The sequence below is a fragment of the Hippichthys cyanospilos genome, chromosome 18 (genome assembly GCF_059441005.1).
Source record: "Hippichthys cyanospilos isolate Australia breed blue-spotted pipefish chromosome 18, RoL_Hcya_1.0, whole genome shotgun sequence".
Taxonomy (NCBI): Eukaryota; Metazoa; Chordata; class Actinopteri; order Syngnathiformes; family Syngnathidae; genus Hippichthys; species Hippichthys cyanospilos.
Genome location: NC_142386.1, coordinates 15636944 through 15654771, shown reverse-complemented (window position 1 = coordinate 15654771; position 17828 = coordinate 15636944). Strand labels below are relative to the sequence as shown.

At 40.2% G+C, this 17828-nt stretch overlaps 1 long non-coding RNA gene across 1 annotated transcript; it reads left to right on the top strand.

Moving 5' to 3' along the window:
• Positions 1 to 15102: 15102 nt before the first annotated feature.
• On the top strand, positions 15103 to 16508 carry LOC148409147 (uncharacterized). Its single transcript, XR_015868590.1, has 2 exons — positions 15103 to 15768; positions 15860 to 16508. It is a non-coding gene; the product is annotated as an uncharacterized LOC148409147 (long non-coding RNA).
• The last annotated feature ends 1320 nt before the right edge of the window (positions 16509 to 17828 follow it).

Sequence of the window (17828 nt, the reverse complement as noted above, 5' to 3'; positions counted from 1 at the left end):
TATGACCGTAACAATTTAACAAACAACATTATGCATACAGACGTTCAATACGCGTCTCGATCGGCACGGATTCGATCACGTTGGAAAGATCACCAAGCTTCCTGTTTGCGCAGTTTGCGACGAAATAAAAGCGTTGCAAGAGTCGTCTAGAACAGGTTTGTCCAAAGTCAGGCCCGGGGGCCAAATGCGGCCCGTGGTCAGTTTCCATCCGGCCCGCTGCCTGTCATAAAATCAATAACGTCTGGCCCGCATGGAGAATTAGTACATTGGGCAGCGGCGTTGTTACGTGCGTATGCTAATTGCTGCCATCTACAGGTTCAATTAGGAACAGCAAATTAGTATATGAGTAGTTGACTATATGAGCCCCTAACTTTCTAAAATGGCGGCAATCAACAAAAGGAGGGAAGTTGACCACGAGGCCACGGTTCAAGGATGAGTGGAAATTGGACTATTTCTTCGCTGAAATACGGAACAACTGTGTCTGCTTCATTTGTAAAGAGACATTGGCTGTTTTCAAAGAGTTCAATGTGAAGCGACATTACCAAACAAAACACGCTGACGTATATGGCGAGATCACAGGTAATGAATGCAGCGAGAAACTGAAACATCGTGTCACGAGGGATCCCGAGCCCAAACAGGATGTGACTGACAACCGAGGGGTTGGGTTCAAAGAGTTTATTACAACAAAGCGTGGAAAAAAGGGTGTCCAAAAAGGGAACAGGAAAGTACAAACAAAAGTCACAAAGTACGAAATAAGGGAGAGACGAGAACGTCTAGGAGGGACCAGTCCAACTGAGGAGTAAGGCAACGAGGGGGCGGAGGCTACAGGAGAACGACTAGGAACAAAGTAACAACAAAAACCATAAAGCGAGCAAAAATACAACTAGAGAAAAGTACCAATCAAAAGAATCACAAGCGAGAGGGACGCGAAGCATGGGAGTTCACTGTGCGCAGGGAGTATGGCGAAGGAATAACCCAACGTCGCTCTCCTGTAGCGACCAGCCTTAAAAAGACCCAGATGGGTAATGGGGAACAGGTGCGCAAGGCTGGTGACCCCGCCCCCTCGTGGCACAATCAAACACTGCCTAGGCACAGAGCAAAACACACACACATGACATCTTGAAGCTAGTTTAATCTCACAGCAGCAATATTTTACAACTTTTACCGAAAGCTGGATAAGGACAAGCCCGAGAGATTCGAGCATTTGGTAACAAAATGCTAAGCTTGTTAGGGTCGACGTATTTGTGTGAGAAGACATTCTCGGTTATGAACTTAATAGAGCCGTGTGAGGCCATCAGACTCTCACAAGACATCTTGTGCATCCATACTACTGCCATAGAGCCACACCTGGCCTTTGTCCTGCACTCCAGATCTCAGTTTCACCCATCACACTCATGCAGACAATTCATTTATCATTTATGATCAGTCTGAAAACGTTTTTTTTTTTTTTTTTTTTACTTTTCACTCCAGAATAACAACCATTTTAAAATCCTAATCAACAGTTATAGTTACTAATGTCATATTTTAAATGAGCCCTGCACTTGTTGATATGACGATTACTTGTTCATTTCTCTGTTATTGTATTTACCATTTTTATAAATATTAAACTGCCATGGTGAGATATTTTTTTATGTTTCAAATGTAATTTGCACCCAAGAGTACAATTACTTCTGTTCAACCGTTACAAAAAAGTTAAAGTGTTAAAAAAGTGAAGTTAAGTGAATATTCAATTTCAATATTTAATTTCAATCCAATTTTGACATGCATGTTTCAATTTAACCAAAACACATGCTTAAGATAGCTGAAATTAAACTAAAAAGCAAATGTGAAACACAGAATGGGTCGCTGAAATGTATTTAAATTTATTGCTGTTATATGTAAAGAATGCCCGCCTAGGTTGGCCCTCCCTACATTTTTAACACACCAAATCTGGCCCCCTTTGCAAAAAGTTTGGACACCCCTGGTCTAGAACAAATTACTGTAACTGAAAGGCAGAACAGTAACATTTAAGATGAACAAATAAGATGGAGTTCAAACAGCGAAAGTTTGCCAATCTCGGAACAGGCTGCCTGGTGACGTCATGACAGCGTTTACAGAGCGTTTCCTCCACGCTCCGCTCTGTTGCTCATCCGCAAAGACCGAGCACACACGCGCCCATTGCTTGAGTTCGAGATGCGCCGGGAAGCGACTTTCCGAACATTCCTTGAGAAGTCAAAATACGCATGCGTGGGGATCATCAACTCGATCGTTTGTTTAAAGTTTGCTTGGATAACACTTCATTCCATAATCCTAAAAAGGGGTTCTCGGGTCTCCGAAGACAACTCTACACGGGCCCCATTCACTGTGAAGCCGTGAATGCCGTGCTAAAACAGCACGTGGTCAAATCTCTCTTTGTTTATTTTTTTTCTTTCGACGGTAGTCGAGCACTCTCCCTCCTTTCCCGCGCACTTCAATCAAATGCGCTAACACATTCATTCAGAACAGAAAACAAATGTGAATAAATGAAAACACAATACATATGTTACACATGCTTCATTTACAATGAGTGAGTACATACACACAACGTTCGTTTTAACTTTGAAGTGAATTAATTGAAACCCAACTCAAAGAGTACACATTAATTGTTCGTTAATGCCAATTAACAGGAGGAAAGCGTTTGCTCCTTTTGTCTCGATAGCAGTGGCATAGACAAGCAGACGCTTGCATTCGCTTTTTGCTTCATTCAGTCAATCAGCAAAGGAGAACACAATTTTGCTTTTGTAACCGGATGTAGACCACGTTCTTTTTCCTGTTAAGTGCTTGCTGATCTGTGAAAGTTTTCAAGTCTTGCGTAAAGTTGGCGGAACCGAGAGGAGCGGAGCTTGGCAGATGCTGTGGAATTGCTCTCATTCATTAACATGGGTGCGGTGCTTGGTGCTACGGCACCGCGGAGCGGAGCGGAGCGGAGCGGAGCGGAGCGTGGCTGATGTGTGGAATCGCCCTGTTAGGACGGAAGCCGTCAGGAAGCGTTATCGGTTTTTGTTTTGTTTAAATATCGATGTCATCACCTTTTATAATATTATAAATCGTAGTAACTGTGAATCGCGATTCCAATTAAAATGAATTTTTTTGGCACATCCCCAGACTACCTTCTGTCTGCGGCTGCTAGGCGAAATACAACATTCTGATCAAATTTGAAATTGACCAATATGAATTAAGCAGAAAATGTCATCTGTTTTGATCCAATTTTGCTGATTGTTGTCCACTGAAGAATACATACAGTTGTTGGTCAGGTCTAAGGTACCATCCAATCACTGCTCACCCGCTTGCGGAGTTTCCTCATGATATGTTTGCCATCTGAGCCATGATTGGACTTTACTTGAACCCTGAGCAACTGCGATATCATCTTCAGTCGACAGCAAGTGGCAAAATGACCCCACCCCCCACGAAATAGCAGAAAACAGCAAATGAGTTAAGCATCTCAACGCATCTGTCAGCCATGTGAGACATTTTTGACATTTTCTATATCCCCACGATATTGTTTTCAAGGATTATATAACTGCCTCGTAGGCACCACAAGCATAAGTGGTTTTCTTTGACGAGTTCAGAAAAGCTTGGTTCACACCGTGAAAACTCGTTGGCTGCTGCCGCTTGTGAAGGAATTGAAGCGTCCTTTGAGTCTATTCATACATCATAAGTTCTGCTTGTTGATGATGATTTCTCCCCACCATCTCGACTGCCCAAACCCAGGAAGTGCGCACGTAGATGCACGTAGAAATGCACGTCTCATAAACATTGCGAGATTTGACCATCAATTAACTTCAATATATAAACAATTGTATACATGTAAATAACTCCACTATAATTTTTAAAAGCCCAAATATACTTCAAAATGAATATTATAATAATTGAATTTAAACACTGAAATTTGCACTATTATGCCCACATTCACAGAATATTTATGCACCGAGTCCACCAAACGAAAGCATTGGGTCTCCTCTTGTCACGAATAACTCGCGGATTCCAAATGGGAATGGACCCCAACCAGGCACGAGAGGTGAATTTACTGAGTTTATTAACAAAAGGAGCACGCAAGGCGTGAGAAAAACACAAAAACAGTCCAAAGGCAAAGTAGCAAACCAAAGTCACAAAGTACCAACACAAAGCGAGACGAGAACCTCTGGATCAAAAGTCCACGGGAAAGAAGGGCAGCAAGGAGGGCGTGAGTCCACGGGGGATGGCTGCAAACAAAGTAGCAACAGAAATCGTTCACAAGCCTTTGGGGCGGGAGCTGCACCGACTACAACAGGAAGGCTCTACAACGCATCGTGAGGACAGCTGAGGGGATTATTGGTACTCCGCTCCCCTCCCTGCAAGACCTGTACACCACCCACCTCGGCCGCAAAGCCGTCACGATTGTCACCGATACAAGCCACCCTGCACACAGTCTGTTAAGGCCTCCTGCCCTCCGGAAAGAGGTACAGGAGCCTCCGCTCCCGCACCACCCGACTCAGGAACAGCTTCATCCACCAGGCCGTGAGACTGCTGAACTCTCTCTCCACTCCTCTCTCTCACATTCAGCCCCAGCCAGAAGAAACACCTAGCAGGCCCCCCACCTAAACTCAAACTTTGCTCATGCACTTTCAAAACTTGCACAGACTTGCTGCTGCCATGTTTATTTATAATTGTACTTCTATTGCACTAGCGATTACACTTAGAACTATAACAGCTACCTCAAATGCACACAACTGGGACAACCACAGCCAGAGTTGTCCTGCTTTGTCTCGTACTGTTGGATTGTCCTGTCATATGCTGCTACCTATGTCTTGTCTTGGGGTACTCTTGCCATACCTGTTTTTTCGTATTTAATTTTTAGTTTTAGTTGTTAGTTTAGCAACACTAGGCAAAGTAGATCTGCACTTTACATTACTATAGATAAGTATCTAGCTTTTAGGTTTGTCTCGTCTTGCGCACCTGCACTTTGTTATTGTACATGTAAAACGCAGAGGATAGTGAGAAACGCAATTTCGATTCCTTTGTATGTTAAGCACATGTGAAGAAATTGACAATAAACTTGACTTTGACTTTGAAAACATAACACGCACAAAGTAAAAACCAAGAACACTCGAGAAGGTGGGATATGAGGTCAAGAGCGCTGGGATTCACGGGATGGCAAGCGAGCTTGGCGAAGGAATAACCCGTCAAAGGCTTGTAAGTGCCGGCCAGCTTATAAAGCCCTCTGACAAGATGTGCAACAGGTGTGAGTGTCCGATGGCCCCGCCCAATGCGGAAGAAGGAGACAGTCTGCAAATCAACACAAACTAAAAAGGCAAGAAATGTGACACCTCTGGCCCATCCTTGTATATGCAATGCAAAAAATCAGCTATTTTTCCCAGTGTACAGTCAAACTGTTTATCTCATATCTAAAATGGGCCATTGTTGTCATTTACTGGTAGTAGTGCATCAGTAGAGTTTTTACAGTGGAGCAGGATCAGTTATTCCCTCACCGATTCCGATTGAAAATAAAATGTCATTGAAAAGAATACTTGTCAAATGTGGAAGGAAAACATGCAGGATTGCTGGAGCCGGAAGTGAACACACGCCCGCAGAATTGTAACCACCCTGTTTTAGGGGACCACTGTGTACAGTGGAGACGAAGCACTGCTGACCTCAACTCGGGATGTCGTGAACCAGAGGGCAGAAAACTTTGAAGACCTCCTCAATTCCACCGACACATCTTCCTCTGAGGAAGCAGAGTCTGGAAGCTCCAAGGTAGGCTCTCCCATCTCTTGGGCTGAAGTTACTGAGGTGGTCAAAAAACTCCTTGGTGGCAAGGCCGGGTGGATGAGATCTGCCCAGAGTTCCTAAAAGCTCTGGATGTTGTAGGGCTACCCTGGATGACACGCCTCTGCAACACCGCATGGACATCGGGGACTGCACCTCTGGATATATAGATTGGCGTGGTGGGGCCCCTTTTTAAGAAGGGGACCGGAGTCTGTGTTCCAATTATAGAGAAATTGTACTCCTCAGCCCACCCGGCAAAGTCTATTCAAAGGTGCTAGAGAGGAGGGCCCATCAGGAGGTCAAATCTCAGATTCAGGAGGAGCAGTGTGGTTTTTGTCCTGGCCATGGAACAGTGGACTAGCTCTACACCAGGCATGTCCAAACTCAGTTCTTGAGGGCCGCCTATTTAGGGCTGCGTGGTTTGGAGGTTTCTGTCCTCCTACCACACCTGATTCATATGATCAGCTCATCAGCAAGCTCAGCCGAAGCCTGACAACAAACCTGATCATTTGAATCAGCTACATTGGATGATGGAAACATCAAAAAGATACAGGATAGGTAGTCCTTGAGGACCGGGTTTGGAAATGACTGCTCTACACCCTCGGCAGGATCCTCGAGGATGCATGGGAGTTTGGCCATCTACATGTGTTTTGTGGACTTGGAGAAGATTTTCGACCGTGTACCTCAGGTAGTTCTGTGGGGGGTACTTTGGGAGTACAGCGTAAAATGTCATTGAATACTTGTCAAATGTGGAAGGAAAACATGCAGGAATGCTGAAGCCGGAAGTGAACACACGCCCGCAGAATTGTAACCACCCTGTTTTAGGGGACTCCCTCGTTTTACCGGAGGCACTTCAATGCTCACGTGGGCAATGACAGTGAGACCTGGAGGGGGCGTGATTTGGGAAGAACGGCCCCAATCTGAACCTGACTGGTGTTTTGTTATTGGACTTCTGTGCTCATCACGGATTTCCATAACAAACACCATGTTCAAACTTGCACCCCTTGATAAGGGCTGTTCATTCCCTGGATTTCCGGCAGTGAGTCGAATTTGTTTCCTGTGGGGGTTGGACTCCGCCAAGGCTGCCTTTGTCATCGATTCTGTTCATTACCTTCATGGACAGAATCTCTAGGCACAGCTGAAGCATTGAGGGTGTCCGGTTTGGGAGTCTCAGCATCGCTGTTACAGTGTTCCCTCCTACTTTGCGGTCTCAGATATCGCGGTCTCAGTAATTCGCGGGTTTTTCCAGGAAAAATTAAAAATATTTCAAAATGAAAAATAATCAAAAAAATGCGCAAAAATGGAAAAAAATTGAAAAAAGCAAAAAAGTACATAATACAGTACTGTATTCATCAAATAACTAAGTAATATTAGTTGATAACTATGTTAAGAATTCTTCAAGCGTTACAGTTCGTGACGTTTTTGTAATCTTATTTTGAAATGCAGACTTTTAATTTGTCGGGTCGCGTTGCATTTCCGTTTTCTGTTTTATGTTCTCGTGCGTCATTCGGCTCGTTACGGTGACGTAGTGAATGACAACGTAGGCTCATTTTTTTATTGTTTATTATCATTTATGTTGCTAACGCACGCTAATGCCTATGTTTAGTAAGCGATGAGTGTTTATTCTTTTTGTGTTCGTTTGTGTAGAGGTTGCACTTTATAGTCAGTAGTTGTTGTTAGTTGTTGCTAACCCGCTAATGTCGGCTAAAAATGCAGTAAATTCATAGATTAAAGTTCGGCAAGTGTTTATATGTTAGTTGACTGACTTTAACATTGTTGTTGATTTATTATTCAACAGATACTACCTGATACACCATATGCAGCGGATTCTGACTTAAGTAAAGTTGGCAAGATATTGGCAGATTCGGACTTTCGCGATCAATACCTCTCAGACAAAACGTCGTCGAAACACCAAAGTCGCCTTTATACCTCCTTCATAACACGGACTACCAGCTACAATGTCAAAAAAAGACATTTGTAAAATATTTAAACCGTTTCTTTCGGTGAAAAGACGCAATTGATCTCTATGAGCAGCAGAGGCTGGGTGAGCGCGCAAGGGACCGTCTGCAAAATACTAGATGAGGAGGGGGAAAAAACAATAACGCCACAATTTGTGATTATGAATTCAACGAACACATCAAAGACATTAACATAATCATATTGAGACAGTGCTTTTGGATAAAAAAAAGCGTTTGTTTAATTTTGGACAATGTTTGTACTTAAAAATCATTAATAAACTGAATATCCATCTATAGCTCCAATATTGTTTAATATAAGGAGTCCAAAATCACTGGGCACATTCATGACATTTTCATGATCACACTACAACACTCGTTTTTTAAATAAATTATTTTGATAAATTTTGGGGATTTATTTTAAATGCTTGTTAATCATTTATACCCTCAAATGAATCAGTGGCTCCCCTTTTTGAGTTGGGGTAAACACTCCTAAATCACTACACCATCAATGAAGTACTCCCAATTATCCAACAACTGCTGGTTTTCTAATAAACTCCTTTGCCTAATTTTAAGAATTTTTTTAAATGCATATTGACCATAATTTGCCAATATATTGATCAATAGCTCTGCTGTTGGTTGAGTTAGAGACTCCAAAATTACCACACAAATCAGTGACATCCCTCCCCTTATGCTACATCCTCTGGTTTTCAAATAAATCCCTCTGCCCAATTTTAAGGATTTTATTTATGATTATTGTTCAATATTTAACCATATATTGATCAATAGCTCTGCTGTTGGTTGTGTTAGGGACTCCAAAATCACCACACACATCAGTGGCATCCCTCCCCTTAGGCTACATTTACTGATTTTGAAATAAAGCCCTCTTCCTATTTTTAAGAATTTTTTTTAATTTATTGATCAATATGTATCAATATATTGATCAATAGCTCTGCTGTTGGTTGGGTTAGGGACTCCAAAATGACCACACACATCAGTGGCATCCCTACCCTTAGGCTACATTCTCTGGTTTTTAAATAAATCTCTTTGCCTAATTTTAAGGAATATTTTATCATTATTGATCAATATTTACCCATAAATTGATCAATAACTCGGCTGTTGATTGATTTAGGGACTCCAAAATCACCAAACACATCAGTGACATCCCTTCCCTTATGTTACATCCTCTGGATTTCAAATAAATCCCTTTGCTTGATTTTAAGGAATATTTTATCATTATTGATCAATATTTAACCATATATTGATCAATAGCTCTGCTGTTGGTTGGGTTAGGGATTCCAAAATCACCACACACATCAGTGACATCTTTCTTCTTACGCTACATTGCCTGGTTTTCAAATAAGTCCCTCTGCCTAATTTTAAGGATTTTTTTATGATTACTGATCAATATATACACATATATTGATCAATAGCTCTGAGTTTGGTAGGGTTAAAGACTCCAAAGTCACCCCAAACATCAGTGACATCCCTCCCCTTATGCTACATCCTCTGGTTTTCAAATAAATCCCTCTGCCTAATTTTAAGGATTTTATTTATGATTATTGATCAATATTTAACCATATATTGATCAATAGCTCTGCTGTTGGTTGTGTTAGGGACTCCAAAATCACCACACACATCAGTGGCATCCCTCCCCTTAGGCTACATTTACTGATTTTGAAATAAAGCCCTCTTCCTATTTTTAAGAATTTTTTTTAATTTATTGATCAATATGTATCAATATATTGATCAATAGCTCTGCTGTTGGTTGTGTTAGGGACTCCAAAATGACCACACACATCAGTGACACCCCTCCCCCTATGCTACATTCGCTGGTTTTCTAATAAATCCCTCTGCCAAATTTTAAGGATTTTATTTATGATTATTGATCAATATTTAACCATATATTGATCAATAGCTCTGCTGTTGGTTGGGTTAGGGACTCCAAAATCACCACACACATCAGTGGAATCCTTACCCTTAGGCTACATTCTCTGGTTTTCAAATAATTCCCTTTGCCTAATTTTAAGGAATATTTTGTCATTATTGATCAATATTTACCCATATATTGATCAATAGCTCGGCTGTTAATTGGGTTAGGGACTCCAAAATCACCACACACATCAGTGACACCCCTCCCCTTATGCTACATTCGCTGGTTTTCTAATAAATCCCTCTGCCAAATTTTAAGGATTTTTTTATGATTACTGATCAATATTTACCAATATATTGATCAATAGCTCTGAGTTTGGTTGCGTTAAAGACTCCAAAATCACCCCACACATCAGTGACATCCCTCCCCTTATGCTACATCCTCTTGTTTTCAAATAAATCCCTCTGCCTAATTTTAAGGATTTTTTTATGATTATTGATCAATAATTAACCATATATTGATCAATAGCTCTGCTGTTGGTTGGGCTAGGGACTACAAAATCACCACACACATCAGTGGCATCCCTCCCATTAGGCTACATTTCCTGGTTTTGAAAATAGACCCTCTGCCTAATTTTAAGGAATATTTTATCATTATTGGTCAATATTTACCCATATATTGATCAATAGCTCTGCTGTTGGTTGGGCTAGGGACTCCAAAGTCACCCCACACATCAATGACATCCCTCTCCTTATGCTACATTCTCTGGTTTTCAAATATATCCCTCTGCCTAATTTTAAGGATTTTTTTTATGATTATTGATCAATAATTACCCATATATTGATCAATAGCTCTGCTGTTGGTTGGGTTAGGGACTCCAAAATCACCAAACACATCGGTGGTATCCCATCCCTTATGCTACATTCCCTGGTTTTCAGATTAATCTCTTTGCCTAATTTTAAGATTTTTTTTTACTATTATTGATCAATATTTACAAATATATTGATCAGTAGCTCTGAGTTTGGTTGAGTTAAGGACCCCAAAATCACCACACACACCGATGACATCCCTCTCCTTATGCTACATCCTCTGGTTTTCATATATATCCCTCTGCCTAATTTTAAGATATTTTTTATGATTAATGATCAATATTTACCCATATATTGATCAATAGCTCTGCTGTTGATTGGGTTAGGGACTCCAAACTCACCAAACACATTAGTGACATCCCTCCCCCTATGCTACATTCGCTGGTTTAAAAAAAAAAACCTCTGCCAAATTTTAAGGATTTTTTTATGATTACTGATCAATATTTACCAATATATTGATCAATAGCTCTGAGTTTGGTTTGGTTAGGGACTCCAAAATCACCACACACATCAGTGGCATCTCTCCCATTAAGCTACATTCTCTGGTTTTCAAATAAATCTCTTTGCCAGATTTTAAGGATTTTTTTTATATTATTGATTAATATTTACCCATATATTGATCAATAGCTCTGCTGTTGGTCAGGTTAGAGACTCCAAAATCAACACACACATCAGTGGCATCCCTACCCTTATGCTACATTCTCTGGTTTTCAAATAATTCCCTCTGCCTATTTTTAAAGAATATTTTATTATTATTAATCAATATTTACACATATATTGATCAATAGCTCGGCTGTTGGTTGGGTTAGGGACTACAAAATCACCACACACATCAGTGGCATCCCTCCCATTAGGGTACATTTCCTGGTTTTGAAATTAGTCCCTCTGCCTAATTTTAAGGATTTTTTTATGATTATGGATCAATATTTACCTATATATTGATCAATAGCTCTGCTGTTGAGTGGGTTAGGGACTCCAAAATCACCAAACACATTAGGGACATCCCTACCCTTATGCTACAACCTCTTGTTTTCAAATAAATCCCTCTGCCTAATTTTAAGGATTTTTTTATGATTATTGATCAATATGTATCAATATATTGATCAATAACTTTGCTGTTAGTTGAGTTAGAGACTCCAAATTCCCCAAAAACATCAATGAACATCCCTTCATGCTACATTCTTTGGTTTTCAAATAAATCCCTCTGCCTATTTTTAAGGATTTTTTTTTTTATTAATATTGAGCAATATTTACTCATATACTGATCAATAGCTTTGCTGTTGGTTGGGTTAGGGACTCCAAAATCACCAAACACATCGGTGGTATCCCACCCCTTTATGCTACATTCCCCGGTTTTAAGATTAATCTCTTTGTCTAATTTTAAGGAATTATTTACTATTATTGATCAATATTTACTAATATATTGATCAATAGCTCTGAGTTTGGTGCGGTAAGGGACCCCAAAATCATCGCACACATCAGTGACACCCCTCCCCTTATGCTACATTCTTTGGTTTTCAAATAAATCCCTCTGCCTAATTTTAAGAGTTTTATTTATGATTATTGATCAATATTTACCCATCCTTAAAATCCTTAAAATTAGGCAGAGGGATTTATTTGAAAACCAGAGGTTGTAGCATAAGGGTAGGGATGTCACTAATGTGTTTTGTGATTTTGGAGTCCCTAACCCAACCAACAGCAGAGCTATTGATCAATATATGGGTAAATATTGATCAATAATGATAAAATATTCCTTAAAATTAGGCAAAGGGATTTATTTGAAAACCAGAGGATGTAGCATAAGAGGAGTGATGTCACTAATGTGTTAGGTGAGTTTGGAGTCCCTAACCCAATCAACAACAGAGCTATTGATCAATATATGGATAAATATTGATCAATAACCATAAAAAAAATCCTTAAAACTTGGAAAAGAGATTTATTTGAAAACCAGAGAATGTAGCATAAGGGGAAGGTTGTCACCGAGTTGTGTGGTGTTTTTGGAATCTCTAACCCAACCAACAGCAGAGCTATTGATCAATATATGGGTAATTATTGATCAAGAATCATAAAAAAATCCTTAAAATTAGGCAGAGGGATTTTTTTGTAAACCAGAGGATGTAGCATAAAGGGAGGGATGTCGCTGATGTGTGGGGTGACTTTGGAGTCCCTAACCCAACCAACAGCAGAGCTATTGATCAATATATGGGTAAATATTGATCAATAACCATAAAAAATTCCTTAAAATTAGGCAGAGGGATTTTTTTTGAAAACCAGAAATTGTAGCCTAAGGGTAAGGATGCCACTAATGTGTTTGGTGATTTTGGAATCCCTAACTCAATCAACAGCAGAGCTATTGATCAATATATGGGTAATTATTGATCAATAATCATAAAAAAATCCTTAAAATTAGGCAGAGGGATTTATTTGTAAACCAGAGGATGTAGCATAAGGGGATGGATGTCACTGATGTGTGGGGTGACTTTGGAGTCCCTAACCCAACCAACAGCAGAGCTATTGATCAATATATGGGTAAATATTGATCAATAACCATAAAAAATTCCTTAAAATTAGGCAGAGGGACTTATTTCAAAACCAGGAAATGTAGCCTCATGGGAGGGATGCCACTGATGTGTGTGGTGATTTTGTAGTCCCTAACCCAACCAACAGCAGAGCTATTGATCAATATATGGGTAATTATTGATCAATAATCATAAAAAAAATCCTTAAAATTAGGCAGAGGGATATATTTGAAAACCAGAGGATGTAGCATAAGGAGAGGGATGTCATCGATGTGTGTGGTGATTTTGGAATCCCTAACCCAACCAAACTCAGAGCTATTGATCAATATATGTGTAAATATTGATCAATAGTCATAAAAAAAATCCTTAAAATTAGGCAGAGGGTATTATTTGAAATCCAGAGAATGTAGCCTAAGGGGAGGTAAGCCACTGTTGTGTGCCGTGATTTTGGAGTCTCTAACCCAACCAACAGCAGAGCTATTGATCAATATATTGATAAATATTGATCAATAAACAAAAAAAATCCTTAAAATTAGGCAGAGGGATTTATTTGAAAACCAGAGGATGTAGCATAAGGGTAGGGATGTCCCTAATGTGTTTGGTGAGTTTGGAGTCCCTAACCCAATCAACAGCAGAGCTATTGATCAATATATGGGTAAATATTGATCAATAATCATAAAACAATCCTTAAAATTAGGCAGAGGGATTTATTTGAAAACCAGAGGATGTAGCATCAGGGTAGGGATGAACCTAATGTGTTTGGTGAGTTTGGAGTCCCTAACCCAATCAACAGCAGAGCTATTGATCAATATATGGGTAAATATTGATCAATAATCATAAAAAAATCCTTAAAATTAGGCAGAGGGATTTATTTGAAAACCAGAGGTTGTAGCATAAGGGTAGGGATGTCACTAATGTGTTTGGTGAGTTTGGAGTCCCTAACCCAATCAACAGCAGAGCTATTGATCAATATATGGGTAATTATTGATCAATAACTATAAAAAATTCCTTAAAATTAGGCAGAGGGATTTATTTGAAAACCAGAGGTTGTAGCATAAGGGTAGGAATGTCACTAATGTGTTTGGTGAGTTTGGAGTCCCTAACCCAATCAACAGCAGAGCTATTGATCAATATATGGGTAATTATTGATCAATAACTATAAAAAATTCCTTAAAATTAGGCAGAGGGCTTTATTTGAAAACCAGAGGATGTAGCCTAAGGGTAAGGATGCCACTGATGTGTGTGGTGATTTTGGAGTCCCTAACCCAACCAACAGCAGAGCTATTGATCAATATATGGGTAATTATTGATCAATAATCATAAAAAACATCCTTAAAATTAGGCAGAGGGATTTTTTTGAAAACCAGAGGATGTAGCATAAGGGGAGGGGTGTCACTGATGTGTGGGGTGACTTTGGAGTCTTTAACCCAACCAAACTCAGAGCTATTGATCAATATAATGGTAAATATTGATCAGTAATCATAAAAAAATCCTTAAAATTTTGCAGAGGGATTTATTTGAAAACCAAAGAATGTAGCATAAGGCGAGGGGTGTCACTGTTGTCTGTGGTGATTTTGGAGTCCCTAACTCAACCAACAGCAGAGCTATTAATCAATATATTGGTAAATTATGGTCAATATGCATTTAAAAAATCCTTAAAATTAGGCAAAGGAATTTATTAGAAAACCAGCAGTTGTTGCATAATTGGGAGTACTTCATTGATGGTTGTAGTGATTTAGGAGGGTTTACCCCAACTCAAAAAGGGGAGCCACTGATTCTTTTTGAGGGTATAAATGATTAACAAGCATTTAAAATAAAGCCCCAAAATTTATCAAAATAATTCATTTAAAAAACGAGTGTTGTAGTGCGATCATGAAAATGTCATGAATACCCAGTGATTTTGGACTCCTTATATTAAACAATATTGGAGCTATAGATGAATATACAGTTTATTAATGATTTTTAAGTACACAAATTATCCAAAATTAAACAAACGCTTTTTTTATTCAAAAGCACTGTCCCAATATGATTATGTTAATGTCTTTGATTTGTTCGTTGAATTCATAATCACAAATTGTGGCGTTATTGTTTTTTTCCCCCTCCTCATCTAGTAATTTGCAGACTGTCCCTTGCGCGCTCGCCCAGCCTCTGCTGCTCATAGAGCTCAATTGCGTCTTTTCACCGAAAGAAACGGTTTAAATATTTTACAAATGTCTTTTTTTGACATTGTAGCTGGTAGTCTGTGTTACGAAGGAGGCATAAAGGCGACTTTGGTGTTTCGACGACGTTTTATCTGAGAGGTATTGATCGCGAAAGTCCGAATCTGCCAATATCTTGCCAACTTTACTTAAGTCGGATTCTGCTGAATGCGATGGCGCTTCAACAGGTAAGTTATTAACGAGTAATAACAGGTTTCCATGGAGCACTCTTTCTCTGTTCATCACCACCCTCAGGGTAGACTGCATACACTGGGTTTTCTGCAACCTGCTCTTTGACTACGTAGATCCTCTTTTCCCAGTATGATCTGAGTTTCCCTGGGCCACCACGCTCGTTGAGATTCCTCACCAGAACTCTATCCCCAGGGCGTAGAACGATACCTCTCAGTCTCTTGTCATAGTAGGATTTGCCTCGCTCGTTTGAATGTCTACTATTCTCGCTGGCGATCTTGTACGCTTCAGACATCGTTTTTGCCCACTTATCTGCATAGCTTTTGTGCGGCACCGCGTCTTTCTCTTCCATCAACAAGTCTACAAGGAGACGGTGATTGCGCCCGTACATGAGAAAATAGGGTGAGTACCCAGTCGACTCATGACGTGTACAGTTGTATGCGTGTAAGGTATGGAGGTGATCTTTCCAATGTTCCTTCTCTTGTGTACCCAGTGTCCTTAACATCTGCAAGAGCGTTCTATTAAACCTCTCGGCGGTGTTGCCTTGAGGGTGGTACGGCGTCGTCCTTGAGTGTCCAACTCCAGCTTTCTGACCAGCTCACCAGTTCTCTGTATCTTGCAGATCCAAATCGTGGTATTGGCAGGTCTCTCTAGGTCACAGGTGTAGATTTTTAGGATCCGCTCCAGGTCAGTGGAAGGAGCCGATCCCGGACGAGCCCCCAAGAATCTGTTGCAGGTACCAGGAAGCCACTGGACCAACAGATATATGTATACATTCCTGTAAACAGGTTACAACTGTTAGATAAATGAAGACAGTCAGAGTTGTCTTGCTTTGTCTCGTTCTGTTGGATTGTCTTGTCATATGCTGCTACTTCTGTCTTGTCTTGGGGTACTCTTGCCCTACCTGGTTTTTGTATTTAGTTTTAGTTATTAGTTTAGCAACACTAGGCAGAGTAGATCTAACATACTACACATTACATTACTATAATAAGAATCTAGTTTTTAGGATTGTCTCGTCTTGCGCACCTGCACTGTGTTATTGTACATGTAAAGGCAGAGGATAGTGAGGAACGCAATTTCGATTCCTTTGTATGTTAAGCACATGTGAAGAAATTGACAATAAACTTGACTTTGACTTTGAAGTGATTTTCCTGAGTTGATGTGTGAAAGATTACTGTCAGAGAAATCTCAGAAAAGAAGACTAGGACAAGCCTAGCTGCTTAAACAGCAAAAAGAGTAACTCAGACCAGCCAAGATTGACTTTTCTACGCCGGCGCAGGGAAAAAAGCTTGAGCAAATGTAACTCGTGGGTCTTCCAACGCCAGTTTTCCCACTTGCCCAGCCGTTCCCCCCGGCTTTTATTGAATAGAAGCATAGCAGATTACAAGACACAACAAAAGAGCCAGCCGGGCGCCACCGGCAGCTGGGCCAAGGTCCCGGCTCACACTTTCGTGCGTCAACAGTTCTATCTAAGGACAGGGTCAAGATGAACTAGGATTGCATAAATGGGTAATGGGTAATGAACTAAGAACATAATGATAACAACCTAATATATGATTCCCTTCACAATTACCCACCTGGAAACAGGTTACAACTGTTAGATAAATGGAGACAGCGAAATACACACGACCTTTTTCGCCGAATCTCCGGCAATTAAAGGAGACCGACTGTGCATGCGTATAGGGCCTCTAACACACTATCAGGATTAAAAACAGGTAAACATTACTGTCACCTAGTGCACAAAACATGTACTGCCCTTGGATCGAACACGAAAGAAAATCAGTGAGACTGGGTCTCAAAAGAAGAACAAATGAAATAGACACACTTTCAAAATACTGAAACCAAATAAAACAATCACACTAATGTGATGACGCTTTAGTGGGCATCACACATACATGAGCCAAAATAAATGTGAAGTTCAACGTGATGACTTGCGTACTCTTTCACCGGAGTCTTGGTGTAGATAAACAGTCCAGGGAACAAATTCTCAACAAACTAAGTAATATTAGTTATTTAATGGATATACAATAATGTTAACAAGGATAATGTAATGTTAAATAATGGGAGAAAGGAAAACACGCCAAAAATACAAAAAAAAGGATTGTTTATGTCACGACGGGGCATGGCGGTTTGAGGAGGTGCGGGATGTGGGAAAGGCGGAACCAATAAAAACACAGTGAACCTATAACTAAAACTAAACAACTCAAAACCCACAACAAAACACAGACAGATCATGACAGTTTATGGTTACTGTGGCTGTATCGTACATAGAAATCTAGTAACTGATACCCTACTTCGCGGGTTTCTGACTTTGCGGAGGTTGACACCCCCCTCTAACCGCGAGGTAGGGGGGATCACTGTATTTGCGGATAATGTGGTGCTGTTGGCTTCTTCAGGCCATGACCTCCAACTTTCATTGGAGCAGTTAGCAGCCGAGTGTGAAGCGCCTGGATGATGATCAG